The sequence below is a fragment of the Anabrus simplex genome, chromosome 1 (genome assembly GCF_040414725.1).
Source record: "Anabrus simplex isolate iqAnaSimp1 chromosome 1, ASM4041472v1, whole genome shotgun sequence".
Lineage (NCBI taxonomy): Eukaryota > Metazoa > Arthropoda > Insecta > Orthoptera > Tettigoniidae > Anabrus > Anabrus simplex.
In genome coordinates, this window is record NC_090265.1 from 79,753,946 (window position 1) to 79,769,825 (window position 15,880).

Below are 15,880 nucleotides of genomic sequence, written 5' to 3' on the forward strand. Positions count from 1 at the left end.
AAAGTAGCGAGAATGAAGGTACAAACAGGTGGGAACAGTAGCAGGAGGGTGCTCGGAATGAGGAGATAAAGGCTAAGTTAGGAATGAGCTAGATGGATGAAGCTGTACGCATAAACCAGCTTGGGTGGTGGGGTCATGTGAGGCGGATAGAGAAGGATAGGTTACCTAGGAGGATAATGGACTCTGTAATGGAGGTTAAGAGAAGTAGAGGGAGACCAAGACGACGTTGGTTAGACTCAGTTTCTAACGATTTAAAGATAAGAGGTATAGAACTAAATGAGGCCACAGCGCTAGTTGCAAATAGAGGATTATGGCGACGTTTAGTAAATTCACAGAGGCTTGCAGACTGAACACTGAAAGGCATAACAGTTTATAATGATAATATATGTATGAATGTATGTATGCATATAACTTACAGGATTGACGATGTTGGTGTAATATAAGGATTTACGATGTTAGTGTAATATAAGGATTCATGATGTTAGTAATATGAACGGATACGTTTCCCGACTGATACATGTGTTATCTGTGCAACAGTCAGCGGAAATGCTAAAGGTAAATGAAAGCTATAAATTCTGCCGGCTAGCTGACTACTGATGCGTGAATATAAACTCCGATGTATTTTCTCGATACAAATCTCCATTGTTTCAAGTTTGCCGGGAGAAACTCCAACGAATCGGAAGTAAATTATTTTCATAAAAAAATATCCCTTGTAGGCCTACATTGTTCCCAATATTGGTGTCATTGTTAGAAGCCTTTCATGCTCCATCACACATTCGTAATGATATCTTTTGCCCAAACGGAAGGTCCATCTATGTAGATGAATATTCAGATATTGAATGAGAAATTAAAACGAATGGAGCTATTTTGACTATCCCAAATAATTACATATTTTTCATCACTTCCTTTACTTTGATTTAAGATAAGTGTGTAATTCCTGAGAATTTTTACTTGGTGATTAACGAATACGTGGCAGAGTATCGATATAAGCATACCAGAATCCTGGGATAAAAACCCGCAGAGGTAGTAGGAAAGGGCTAAAAATGTCCATTCGGATTTGGAACTCCATATTGTTCGTTGACGGCATGTAAAATATCTCTGGTGGCACAGTTGCTGTTTCTTCATCTTCAACCGCTTTTCCCACACCTGTTTGGTTGCGAGTGCGAAATGAGTCGCCGTACGTATTTGGTCCTGTTTTAGGCCGGATGCCCTTCCTGACGCCAACCATATATGGAGGGATATAATCACTATTGTGTGTTTCTGTGGTGGTTGGTAGTGTAATGTATTGTTTGAATATTAAGGGGAAGGGTTGGCGAAAATACAAACACTCATTCCGCGGGACAGAAGATTTAATTAGACGTGATTAAAATCTCCGACCAGGCCGAGAATCGAACCCGAAACAATCTGAACCGAGGGCATCAACGCGGACCATTCAGCCAAGGATTCGGACACGCTGTTGCTGTTTACCCGACGAAATTTAATTAAACTCAGCAATAGATCATCCAATTCAAGATCGAGTTTTTCTTATTTGCTACGAGTAAAGTAGAAGTCTTAATTGGCGTGCAGGCAGCCCAGATTGTGTCAAATAAAAAACGGCTGCACGTGGTAGCTGAGACCATGAAATTATTATTATTATTATTATTATTATTATTATTATTATTATTATTATTATTATTATTATTAGTAGTAGTAGTAGTAGTAGTAGTAGTAGTAGTAGTAGTAGTAGTAGTAGTATAGGGGGCATGATTAGCTCAGTGGCTTAGTTCGTATTCAGAAGACGGAGGGCCGAATCCCGGCCGATCCTGGACTGAGATTTTCATCTCAAAACGTTCGTGGTATCAGGAAGGGCGTCTGGCCTTAAACACTCGGTCAAAACCAAAATGAGCTTGGGTAGCTCCATCAACCCCAGAAATAACTGGGATAAGCTGATTATCATCCTTTTTCTTCTTCTATGTGCCCTGCCCAGTCTCCCGGACGTTGGCGATCAATGTGGAGAGTGCTTTTCTATCTTCAGCAACACGGTACAGTTCTTCGGTACTTTTCATGCCCGTCCAGTCTTTAATATTCTTATGGCATGTTGTTCTCCTTCTGCCTACTGCTCGGTGCCCTCCAATTTTACCTTTTCAAATTAGATGTAAAACTGCGTATTTTTCACCACGCAAAACATGCCTTAGGTATGCAATTTTTCTGTATTTGATGGTGATAACCAGTCATTTTTTTGCATTTTGCTCTCTGTAGTAGGCCTACTTGTTCATTGGTGGCATGGTCAATCCACGAGACTCTAAGCATTCTTCTGTGAAGCCAAAGTTATAAGGTTTCCAGTCTTTTGATGGTGGCCTCTTTTAACGTCCAAGCTTCAACCTCATAAAGGAGAGTAGACCAAATATAACATTTCATCATACGCTGCCGAAGTTTTAAAATGAATGCATCATTACACAACAATATTTTCATCTTCCTGAATGTTGATCTTGCAATTTATATTCGGCTCGTAATTTCTAGGTCTGGATTGAAATCATCCGTTGTCCAACAACCAAGATATTTAAGTTTATTTACTTGTTGAATATGTTGGTTTTTAAGTTGCAGAGTAGCATTACTTCTTCATCTGCTGTAAACCAGTACTTTTGTTTTTTTGATATTGATGTTTAGACCCATCTCTTCCCCAGCTATTATTATTATTATTATTATTATTATGATTATTATTATTATTATTATTATTATTATTATTATTATTATTATTATTATTATTATTATTATTATTATTATTATTATTATTATTATTATTATTGTACCGGGCGGTACACCTCCACGCCGCCAATTCAAATGTTGCGCCAAGTGAAACTCCTCTACAGGAGAAAGCCTGAAATTTAAAAAAATGTATTAACTCAACAGTTTCCCCGAAGATGGCTCTGTGTGAATTTTGATGTGTTTTGGTTCGTAATTGATCAAGAAGTGTGGACGTTCTCTAACCGATGTCTCTACAAAAAAACTATGGTAATACACTCTGGTGTAATGAAATGAACTTTCCTGAAGAAATTTAGTATTCATAAGTTTTGTTTTTACTACATTTTTTTTCTGTTATCTTTGGGTTGGCAACATTAATTCTTTCTATCCGCCTGTTTTGAATTTAGCCAATCCCTAATTTCGTTAATTTATTTCCACCCAATCATGTATGTCTTCTTCGACATAGATGTGTTGCTCTAAGCTATCCAACAAAAGCGAAAGGGTGTGTCTACTCATTCCTGAAAGGTCTCGAATTTTCCACGAGGGTATAAAAACTGCTGATTTTCTTGTCTCGGGGCCACTAATATAACATCTAATTCGGTGTGTGAATATGTAGCAGGTGGCGGGACGCGCCTCTTTCTCCAAGCAACAGTTCTTCAACAAGGTAATGGCCTGTTAACATCTTTATTTCTTGCTAACACAGCAGTTTAAATCTCGGGGAGGGTTCGAATCCTTTAATATGTAACCCATCTCTTTAAAATGTAAATTCCTTTCCTGTCTATGTAAAATCTACAAATAGCTTTTACTGTAAAGTGGGGATATAGAGTGCTTCACCCTCTCGAGCTCCCCTTCATTTTTGAAATTAAGGTGATCACGTTTTCGTAACCGTCTCTTCTCTTCCTTAATGTATTAAAGTTTTCTCATACGGGTCACCTCTCTAGCTTGGGATTAGCCCCTGTATTATCGGCCTAGCGCCACATAGGTTTTTAAACAAAAAACTTTAGTGTAGGAGTGCAAGTAATCGCCTCCATTCAATTTTGTATTTTGGGCCATTTATTTAACTCGTTTTGTTTTCCTTCCTGTGAAGGCCCAGTAGATTGGGTACGTGGTACCCCTGTACCATTATATTTGTGCCTTGAGGGCAATATGGAGTGAAGTTTGTTGTGGCCTTTGATAGGCTTGTAAATTGAGAGCCGGTCTGCTCTTTCCTAAATATGATCTCTGCGTGCCTCTAGGAGTCTTAACATTGTAATTAGGAGCAAGTGCTCCTTGGCATGATGGGGTTTTCTGCCCCTTTGTTCTATTTTGTACCCTGGGTAAAGTTGGGCTAATAGCTCAAGATTTGTGATTGTGGGGCTCGAAGCCCAGATCATGTAACTATTCCCTAACCCTTGTAATTTCTTTGTATTTGATTTTGGCTTGTTGTTGACTCGTTAAGTTTTCAAATTCTACGTTACCATTGTTAAGTTTCGAAAATATAACCTTTGTTAAAGTTTTAAATTAACTTTAATTTTGTAGTTGAGACCTATTCCAGCCCGCACCTTCTTTCACCTCTAACTACCACGGATATCTCCGTAACAAGTGGTAGCACAGCGTGGTTGAATGGGTCTCAGTTTAGCCCCTTTTGACGGCTAAAATTTGCTTTGTTTTGAACTCTAACAATTTTCTCAGTCGCTGGCATTCTTTTCGATATTTTCTAAATTTGTAAAATCTTTTGTATCATGTCCGGCCCTTGTGATGTCCTCCATTCCGGCTATTTGCGTATGGAGGAATTAATTTATGAATTAACAATTAGAAATGTGCAATCTGGAGGCACGGTTGCAGTAGATACCAGCAAGCTTAAAGATTCCCTTGGTTTGCCTATTTGGGATAGAAAGAGACTGACGACGCTCTCTCCACGATCACTGACAATACTACTGAGCTAGCATCTGTAGTTAGTTTCTTGAAGAAAATGATCCTTCTCGAAATCAACTTAAACGTGTGCAAGCTAGATTGTTTCATTTTTACAATAGGGTCACTGATCTACTGTCTCTTAAGTTAAATGACTGTCAAAGGAAGGAAGCTAGTGCAGTTCTCGAAAACCTTTCTGTCCAGTAAGGTTAACCTTTTGTTAACTTGGGCAGTCCCCCCCAAAACCGACAATCTCACTCTGGTAAACGTTGTCAGCGAGGAGCATTCTCCCGCGGGGGAAGAAAGTACAAAATCTGTAGAAGCTCGACAAACTTCTGTTCTATTAGAAACTGAGTCCGTTCTTCGCACATCCATTCCACCCTTTGTGTTGAATAGTGCACCTTCTGAATCTGCTTCTCCGCCACTTAGGCCCCTTCCTACTACGTCACCTGGTTTCAGCAATTTGCCCCATCCTTTTAGCAATGTTGCTCGGAGGGAATTCTAAGTTTTCTCTTAACTCTACCAGTGATGTTATTGCCTTTCTAAGATTTTTTGTTGAATTTCAGGATCATGCTCTTGTTTTTTCCCTTTCTCCGAGTCAAATCCTGCAAATTATTTACCCTTATTCCATCGGCGTCCTCTCAGACAAGATAGTTAGGGCTATTGCTGTACAGTCGTCCATAGAAGACTTCCATGCCCATCTGTTAGCTATCTTTATTCCGGATAGGGCTAGTTCATCACTAATTCAGAAGTACTATTACCGTGTACAACGTCTGGATGAAAACCTTGCCGACTTCATCCAAGACATCAAATACTATACTAGGGTATTTGCCCTTCATTTTCCCGAAGATCAAATCGTTCAAGCCATTGTGGAAGGAATTTCACCGTCGTACAAGTCCTACTTGTGTTTTGCGTCGCGTCCGCAAACCTTCGCCGAGTTGGAAGCTATGGCTGTCTCCGCGGAAGGTGTTAGGTACACCGACACCTTACGTGTCGCGAAAGAACCCCCTCCATCCTCTAGTAATTTTCGGCCTCCACATCGCCGACCCGTCACTCCCCGTAAATGTTACGCTTGCGGGTCGCCTGACCATCTCCGGAACAAGTGTCATTTAATTAAATCTAGTAGGACAAATAATGGAGCAGGTTCATCCCAAGGCTGCTTTAAATGCGGCGCCTTTTCTCATATTGCCAAGAATTGCCCGAACTCAAATAGCAACCCCTCCTGCTCAACTTCTGGTGCACCTTCCACCAACGCCAATAATAAAAAGTGACTAGTGGCATCGGCTGATTCCGTGACTTCCTCTTCACAAGGCTCAGCCCCGGTTAAACCTGACGAAAATTCAGGCAAAAATCAGAACTGTTCTACATTCCCATTTGAATGTCCCAGAAAATGTCTTAGAATTGCGGCGGATTCACCCACACTTGTTCCCTTTCTCAAAATTGAATTGAATAATGAATCTGTAACTGCTCTATTAGATTCTGGCAGTGTTTGTTCTATTATTTCGGCTGAATGGTACTCCAAATTGAAAACTGTTTGTAAACTTCCTGATTTTTGTTCGACTTCGGTTCAATATGTTTCGGCGAACTCATCCCCATTAGAAATGTTAGGTTTTCTGTATGTCAAAATTGGAATTGCTAAATTTACATGGAAGGTTAAATTGTTGGTGGCTAAACACTTGTCTTGCCCCATTATTTTGGGAGCGGATTTCATGACCTTCACTGGTCTAGTGCTCGACATTCAGAGGAAGTCGTGCACGTTCAAATTTGCTGCTAATTGTAAAATTCCCTTATTAAAATGTAGTTCTGTGTCGTGTTCGCCTGTTTCGCCTACCCAGGATGAGATGTTGTTAGACCTTAGACATCTACCTGAGGAGCAGGCAGAGAGTATTCGTAAGTTGTGTCAGCCGTTTCCGGATGTTTTCTCCGAGACATTTTGGTGTTACTGACCTTATCGAATACAAGATTGAGTTTACGGATTCGATTCCAGTCCTTTTTCCACCTTATAGGCTGTCACCACCTAAAATGAAAGCTTTGAAGGAAATCATTGATCAGATGTTGAAGGATGGTATTATTCGGCCCTCTAAGTCGGCGTATTCTTCGCCTATTTTTCTAGTCCCGAAACCCCAAGTTGGCTTCAGGCCTGTGATTGATTATAGGGCTCTCAATCGGAAGGTGGTGTTACAATCTGTGCCCCTTCCCGACCTTCATTCTTGTTTTTTATGGTTTCGTAAAGCTAAGTTCTTCACCATTTTAGATCTTAATCAGGCTTATAATCAGATACCACTAGCAGCGGAATCTAAACACCTGACAGCTTTCGCCACAGATTGGAACTTGTACGAATACAACTGCGTGCCCTTCGTGCTCCCCACGGGAGCAGCCGTGCTTACGAGACTGCTAGATAGGGTCTTCTCCGACATCAAATTTGAGTATTTATATCATTATCTTGATGATGTCGTCGTATTTTCTGAGACCTTTGAAGAACATCTAGATCATCTGAAAGAGGTCCCGAGTCGCCTTCGTAAGTCAGGGTTAACGGTGAAGTTGTCCAATGTTGCCTTCGATAAGCCTTCCATGTCATTTCTAGAGCATATTGTGTCTCCCGATGGTGTCGCTGTAGATCATTCTAGAACACAGGCCATCCGTGATTTCAAACCTCCCAAGGACATCAAAGGAATTGCTAGGTTCATTGGTATGGTGAATTCCTTCAGGAAATTTATTCCAAATTTCGCCAATAGAGCGGCGCCCTTGAACTTACTTCGTAGGAAAGGCTTCAAGTTTGAGTGGGTACCTTCTCAACAAGCCGCTTTTGAAGATCTCAAATTAGCTCTGTGTAATGCCCCTGTTCTGGCCATGCCTGATTTCTTGAAGAAATTCATCGTCCAAACCGACGCGTCGTCGTCGGCGGTGGCAGCAGTCCTTCTTCAAGAGACTGAACTAGGGAGGCGACCCATCGCCTATGCATCTAGGACATTAGCGGCCCAAGAATCCAAGTATTCCATCTATGAACTTGAGGGGTTGGCTGTCTTGTTTGCTCTAGAAAAGTTCCGCCTCTATCTGGAACATGTGAAGTTCGACTTGGAGACGGATAACCAAGCGTTAAGTTGGTTCTTATCTTGGCCGCGTCGTACTGGTCGTATAGCGCGGTGGGCCATCAGAATTTCTGCCTTCCAATTTGATATTAGGCATATAAGGGGAACTGAAAATATTGTGGCTGATGGACTAAGCCGTATGTTTTCTAATGATGTAGAGCCCCTTGAACAGGAAGACTGTTCTTCACTTCCCGAGTCCATATCTGCTGGCGTAAATGCCATACTAACTGATGCTCTCATGCTCTTTAGGGATATTGAAAAATTTCAATGTGAAGATCCGACGCTGGCCCCTATCATGGATACCCTTTCTTCGAGGGAACAGGTAGTACCTTATGTATTGAGGAATGGTGTTTCATGTTGCCCGTCGGGGCATGATAAGAAGATGAAAGTTGTGGTTCCAGCTGTTCTCGTACCTACGGTCTTCAAGTATTACCATGAGACCCCACTAGGGGGGCATTTAGGCATCTTCAAAACCCGTGAAAAGATCCGTGAAATGTTCATCTGGAAGGGTATGGACGGTGAAATTCGTGAATTGGTAACAGCTTGTAAATCTTGTTGGCTGAGTAAACCCACCGTGTCCACTAAGCAAGGGCTCTTGTCTTCTCATCAAGCGTCGCGCCCCATGGAACGACTCTATATCGACTACGTCGGAACCTTTCCCCAGTCAAAGGGAAATGCCAATAAATTCATCCTTGTGTGTGTAGATGGCTTCACTAGATTCTCATGGTTATTTCCGACTAAGCTGGCTACCGCTCAGTCCACCATTTCTTGTTTAAATTCTATCTTTGCTTCTTTTGGTCCGTGTCAATATATTGTTTCTGATAACGCTAAAGCTTTCACCTCCAATCTCTTTCGTAAATTCTGTTTTGATTTGTCCATCTCTCATGTGACTACCTCTGCTTACTATCCTCAACCATCTCTAGCTGAACGGGTCAATCGTAATCTGAGGTCGGCTCTTATTGCCTATCATCACGATGATCGTTCTAGGTGGGACACGTCCCTGCATTGGTTAGCTTTTGCTTTGAATTCGGCGGTTCATGAATCCCATAAATTTACTCCAGCTTCTTTGATGTTCAAGTTTGTTCCCAACACGCCGCTATCTAACCTTTGCTCTCTTAGTGATATTCTACCCGAGACAATAGATCCAGATAATATTAAAGATCTTTGGAAGAAGGCCAAGGCTAATCTTAAAATTTCTCATGAAAAGGTTAGGGAAAGATGTGATCGTGGACGGAGGCCCACCAACTTAAAGATAGGTCCTAGTTATGGTCAAGAATTTTGTTCCCGCGGGCAAGCTTGCTTCCAGATTTCATGTGCCGTGCACCGTCTTGGATTTTTTAACGCCGGTGACATTGTTAGTGAGCAATCCAGCCACCGAGAGAATATTTAGGGTTCATCTGTCCCAGGTGAAACCTGTGTAAATTACTTGCTCCTTGGATCTTTAACATCTTGTAAGAACCCCAAAAGGTTATATTTTTCTCTAAATCCTAGGCCTTCTGCCCCTTATAGTTTTACATTTCGCTTTTTTTATCTGCTCTGTATAAATTTTGTGAAACCTTCCCTGAGGTTACTCTGCTGTCCTCTCGGTAAGGCCATTACCAAGTTCCCGTCTCCTGCTAAACCACACCAGTGGCATTAAAATAAAAGTAATGAAATAAAAGTTTCCACGCCGCTGGCCCCTCAGCCTCAACTCCAAGATAGTACCCTGAAACATTATTTTCCAACAAAATTCTGCCGCCGAAATCTTAATGTTTCAGTGCCCCCGCAACCGTGCGGCGCCGTACAGCCACTGAGGTGGGGTACGGGCCCACTCCACTCCAGTGAGGTCAACAAGTGTACGGCGAGCCGGAGTCCTCCTTCCGGCCAAGGCTGATGTGCGGCGCACCACCTGCAAACTGCTCGAGGACTGTAAACAATCGTCGCGTCAGCGGCGTGCTTCACCACGACTACCCCTCTCATAGTAGCGGGAGAGGTGTATCTCAGGGTACTTGAGGTGTCCGAGCGGCCTCCATTGGATACAAGCAGCGGCGACAGTTCTCACAGTCAACATTAATCGACAGCTTAAGTACTACTTAAGCTACATGGACATTCCATATCCGGCATTATTACATTTTGCTCCAATTAACATTTGGTGGACTCAAAAAAATTTTTCCTTTCAAGAATTAAAGTTTTTTTCTGAATTCAACTACTATAAACATAGAGACCTTTCATCAAAATCTACTACAAAAAAGTTTCAAACTGGACTTAATCTAGTCGCACCCACCTATATCAAACAACTTCTGAGACCTCCGACTACTAAAAAGTTACTTTTTCTCTTCTAAATTCTTCAACTCATCAGCAAAACTTGGACTTTGTTTTAAAACAATTTTTCTTTTTGTTTTCTTCTGTGTGACCCCTTGGAAGGACTTTAGGGGGGCGAGGTCTGAACCGGGCGGTACACCTCCACGCCGCCAATTTAAATGTTGCGCCAATTGAAACTCCTCTACAGGAGAAAGCCTGAACTTTAAAAAACTGTATTAACTCAACAGTTTCCCCGAAGATGGCTCTGTGTGAATTTTGATGTGTTTTGGTTCGTAATTGATCAAGAAGTGTGGACGTTCTCTAACAGATGTCTCTACAAAAAACTTTGGTAATACACTCTGGTGTAATGGAATGAACTTTCTTGGAGAAATTTAGTATTCATAACTTTTGTTTACGCTATATTTTGTTCTGTTATCTTTGGGTTGGCAACATTAATTCTTTCTATCCGCCTGTTTTGAATTTAGCCAATCCCTAATTTCGTTAATTTATTTCCACCCGATCATGTATGTCTTCTTCGACATAGATGTGTTGCTCTAAGCTATCCAACAAAAGCGAAAGGGTGTGTCTACTCATTCCTGAAAGGTCTCGAATTTTCCACGAGGGTATAAAAACTGCTGATTTTCTTGTCTCGGGGCCATTAATATAACATCTAATTCAGTGTGTGAATATGTAGAAGGGGGCGCGACGCGCCTCTTTCTCCAAGCAACAGTTCTTCAACAAGGTAATGGCCTGTTAACATCTTTATTTCTTGCTAACTCAGCAGTTTAACTCTCGGGTAGGGTTCGAATCCTTTAATATGTAACCCATATCTTTAAAATGTAAATTCCTTTTCTGTCTATGTAAAATCTACAAATATCTTTTACTGTAAAGCGGGGCTCCCCTTCATTTCTGAAATTAAGGTGATCACGTTTTCGTAACCGTCTCTTCTCTTCCTTAATGTATTAAAGTTTCCTCATACGGGTCACCTCTCTAGCTTGGGATTAGCCCCTGTATTATCGGCCTAGCGCCACATAGGTTTTTAAACAAAAAACTTTAGTGTAGGAGTGCAAGTAATCGCCTCCATTCAATTTTGTATTTTGGGCCATTTATTTAACTCGTTTTGTTTTCCTTCCTGTGAAGGCCCAGTAGATTGGGTACGTGGTACCCCTGTACCATTATATTTGTGCCTTGAGGGCAATTTGGAGTGAAGTTTGTTGTGGCCTTTGATAGGCTTGTAAAATTGAGAGCGGGTCTGCTCTTTCCTAAATTTGATCTCTGCGTGCCTCTAGGAGGCTTAACATTGTAATTAGGAGCAAGTGCTCCTTGGCATGATGGGGTTTTCTGCCCCTTTGTTCTATTTTGTACCCTGGGTAAAGTTGGGCTAATAGCTCAAGATTTGTGATTGTGGGGCTCGAAGCCCAGACCTTGTAATTATTCCCTAACCCTTGTAATTTCTTTGTATTTGATTTTGGCTTGTTGTTGACTCGTTAAGTTTTCAAATTCTATGTTACCATTGTTAAGTTTCGAAAATATAACCTTTGTTAAAGTTTTAAATTAACTTTAATTTTGTAGTTGAGACCTATTCCAGCCCGCACCTTCTTTCACCTCTAACTACCACGGATATCTCCGTAACAATTATTATTATTATTATTATTATTATTATTATTATTATTATTATTATTATTATTCAAACTAATTTCCATATAGCCTCACACTAATTTATATGTTAACATGTTAACTAAAAATGATGACTTACAGTACTTTTCACGTATCAGACTGAAATAGGCATAACAGTTTTCGATTTCACAGTAAAACATATTTTTGTTATATTTTTCAGTTATTACAATATATTAGTGGTATACGGATGTTTTAGTACAGCATTAACATAGAAAGGTACGATCCAGGATCGACCAGGGACCACTTCCTTTCGGAAGAATTTATTTCTCTGTCCACTGAATGGTCCAATTTAAAAGTGAGGAACTGCTGTCAATGAATCGTCTGACTAATTTGCAACCTGGAAATAATATTCGGACGTCCTGACCAGTCTTAGCTGCTAGTTGTGTGATAAAACGTAAGTCCCCTGTAACATACCAACTCGCTGTAAATTGCAATTGTAATTACAAATACATTTAATTACTTCCCAACTTATGGGTTTGTATTACGACAAATCATAGCCAACAAAAGATAGTGGTTACAGAAGAAATATTTACATTGTGCTTTAGATACTCTACGAAATGTGACGATTTATTAAAATCTGAAGGCAGTCCTTCCACACCAACGGACCTACGTCCTGAAGAACTTGTTTGCTCACCAAAGCAGGCATTTAAACTACAAAATATTTTGGCGATAGAGCTAACCACTCAACCCCACTCTACACCACTCAAATACCGTGGTTAAGGGTAGTGGAAGCCTTTACCTTCCACCCCTCCAAGGGCCTTCATTGCCTGTACGGAGATGACTTTGCTTTGACTGCACCCCTGTAACCCACCCGAAGCCCTGAAATTTATTTAAGTTTGTACATGTTTTTGAAGTCATTCACCCTTTACAGGGCAAAACTCAGAGGAACGAAATAAATGTATTCTTCTTCTTCCTCTTCTTTCCTGGCTGTATGTGCGCCCACAACGGACACTCCCAAGTATCACTCAGGGTCGGCTCTTCTGATTCTTTGAGAGTCCTCCCTGAGTCTGGATGTCTCCGCTGATGGAATGCCTTTTCTATTCAAGGCCTTTTCGACTGTAGCCTCCATGTTGCTCTCGGACGCCGCGTCTTCTCCTTGGTTTCTCGATTGCAGGAGCTCTCTTAACGGGACGGTCTTTATCTCGACGTTTGTACGAGTACATACCAGCGCAACTGCCGCTCCTCCAATTTCTCACTGATATTTATGGAGCCTCCGTGGCTCAGGCGGCAGCGCCCCGGCCTCTCACCGCTGGATTCCGTGGTTCAAATCCCGGTCACTCCATGTGAGATTTGTGCTGAACAAAGCGGAGGCGGGACAGGTTTTTCTCCGGGTAATCCGATTTTATCTGTCGTAATTCATACCAGCAACACTCCAGAATAATTTCATTTCATCTGCCATTCATTAATCATTGTACCAGAGGAGTGCGACAGGCTTCGGCAGCCAGCACAATTCCTACCTGCCGCTAGATGGGGGCTTCATTCATTCCATTCCAGACCCGGTCGAATGACTGGATACAGGCTGTGGATTTTCAGGAGCCTCCTATACGCTCATTGCGTACTCGGTCCGAGAGGGTGACACCCGTTGACCATCGCAACATCCGCATTTCCCTTACATGCATTTGCTGATCATGCTTATTTTGCATTGTTTGTTTATGAGATATAGCCCCTAGGGAGGTAAGTATTTTTACCAGAGAGCACTTAGGGTTTATTTCTCCCTGAGTGTTCACTGGTAAATATATTTATCACTTTGCGTGCATGATAACTTTCCAGAGTGTGTAACACAAGTGAAATTCAAATGGCACTCTCTGGTAAACGGAAGTGCAACGATTCAAGTTGACGTGAAGCGCGACTTTCAAAATAAGTTGGGCATGTTCTTACCAGAATGCGTTACTGGACTAGGAAGCAGATAGTTCAGGCCACATAGACTACGTACCAAATTGGGTTATAACTTCCTGAGTTTCACCATGGAATGCATTCGGCATACTCAAACGGTCTGCTTTGTCCAAAAGTCAGTAGTAGAGAAAGCATTTTTAAATATAAATCAACAGAACCGGGATTCGATCTCACAGTCTTCAGGAATGGCCAAAAACATGTATGTTACTCAGGCAAGGAGTAATGAAAACATTTAGTAGTGTACTGTAAAGCCTTTAAAATGTTTGGGTTAATTCAGGGAGATGTTAAGATTAATTTAGATATCCATGCTTATTGGTTTATTCATTCAAGATTAGTTATTATAAACAAACATAGCCTGAAAGTTATTTTGTATATTTCCTTGAATGTACATTCAAGTCTGTTTTATTTATTAATGAATTTTGTGGTCCAGTGTCTGGTTGTGACACAACATAGTGTGATCATTTCGATGGCTTTCTTTTAAAACCTCGTATGTCCAAATGTTCTTCCTACCCATTATATTCCTTAAGACTGGTCACGCCTCCCGGTCATACATTTGTATGCAGTCCATCAGAATAATTTTCGCTGTGTTCATTTTCCTTTGCTAATATCTAAAGGAAAATGGACCTTACCGTACCGTATTGTAGGGATGTTGATTGCATGGCAAATTTACACACTCCTACAGTATAATGTATTTAAGGTTCATTTTCCTTTACAAATTGGCAGAGGAAAATGACCATAACGGAAATTATTCTTTTGGACTGCATATAAATATGAGACTGGGAGGCGTGACCAGTCTTAAGTAATATAATGGATAGGAAGAGTATTCGGACTTACGAGCTTTTTAAAGAAAGCCATCGGTTTGTTTTATTGAGAGATAAGAACTGACGGTGGGTGTAGACCAAGGTATGAATATGACAAGCAGATTAGAGCAGATGTAGGATGCAGTAGTTACGTAGAAATGAAAAGGTTAGCACAGGATAGGGTAGAATGGATGGCTGCATCAAACCAGTCTATGGACTGACGACTCAAACAACAGGAATTGCTTTGCCAAGGAGCAAGTTAACCTGTAAAATAAATTCATTGGTTTTATACAATAATTGATTCAAATATAACCAGAGGTGGTTTCGGTTTGATTATGGATCCATTCGGTGACTGATGACATCCTACGTGGTAAATTTTTTTATCATTTATCTTAAATATCTAATAGTGATTTTCACTTCCTCGGTAGGGATTAAGCTGTCTACTAATTTCTCACCCCTTTGGAAATGTTGTGTGTAATGTAAAATGGTTCCACCTAAAATTTACACTGTCGTAAAATCTGATTTTGAGCTTTGTTGGATTCATTAATGCACATGTGTAACTGTTCATTTAATGCCTAAGTCCATTATTTCAGAAGTCTTACAAAGTGTTAGCGGTGTAAAGCTAATAACTTAAAAGCAGCTACATTCTTGCCTCGTAGCACGACCGAGTCGTAAAAAGGTGTTAGCTGGAGACTCACACCAAAGTAACGGGCAGGGAGGCAATCTCATATACTTTACCTCCAAAGTAACGTTCAATGGAATGGCTCTGAGACCCATTACTGTGCGATGTATGATGCTATTACTGGAGGAATGGCAGCGATGAGCTAGTTCTCCATCGTGTTTTAAGAGTGTACTATCAGTATAAAGCTCTACTTCCGTAAGTTTGCAACCTCAAATTACTTGACTGCTTGTCTACAGAACGGACATATTTAGTGCAGTGGTGTGGACAGCTTTCAAACGTAAAGAGTTTAAATGTTTTACTAGTGTCAAGCGATACAAAATAATGGAAACAGGGATTTCGGATAGTTTTTTTCTATAATTTACATCATGGTAATTTACTAAATGGGCAAGTGCGATTAGCTACCATCCCCCGGAGGCCCGGGTTCGATTTCCGGCTCTGACACGAAATTTGAAACGTGGTACGAGGACTCCAACGGGATCTACTCAGCCTCTAAGTGGTTTTCAGTGATTTCCCGTCCGACTCGTTGGCTGAATGGTCAGCGTACTGGCCTTCGGTTCAGAGGGTCCCGGGTTCGATTCCCGGCCGGGTCAGGGATTTTAACCTCCATTGGTTAATTCTAATGGCCCGGGGGCTGGGTGTTTGTGCTGTCCTCAACATTCCTGCAAGTCACACACCACACACAACATAATCCTCCACCACAATAACACGCAGTTGCCTACAAATGGCAGATGCCGCCCACCCTCATCGGAGGGTCTGCCTTACAAGGGCTGCACTCGGCTAGAAATAGCCACACGAAATTATTATATATTAGTGATTTCCCACTCCTCCTCCACGCAAATGCCAGGATG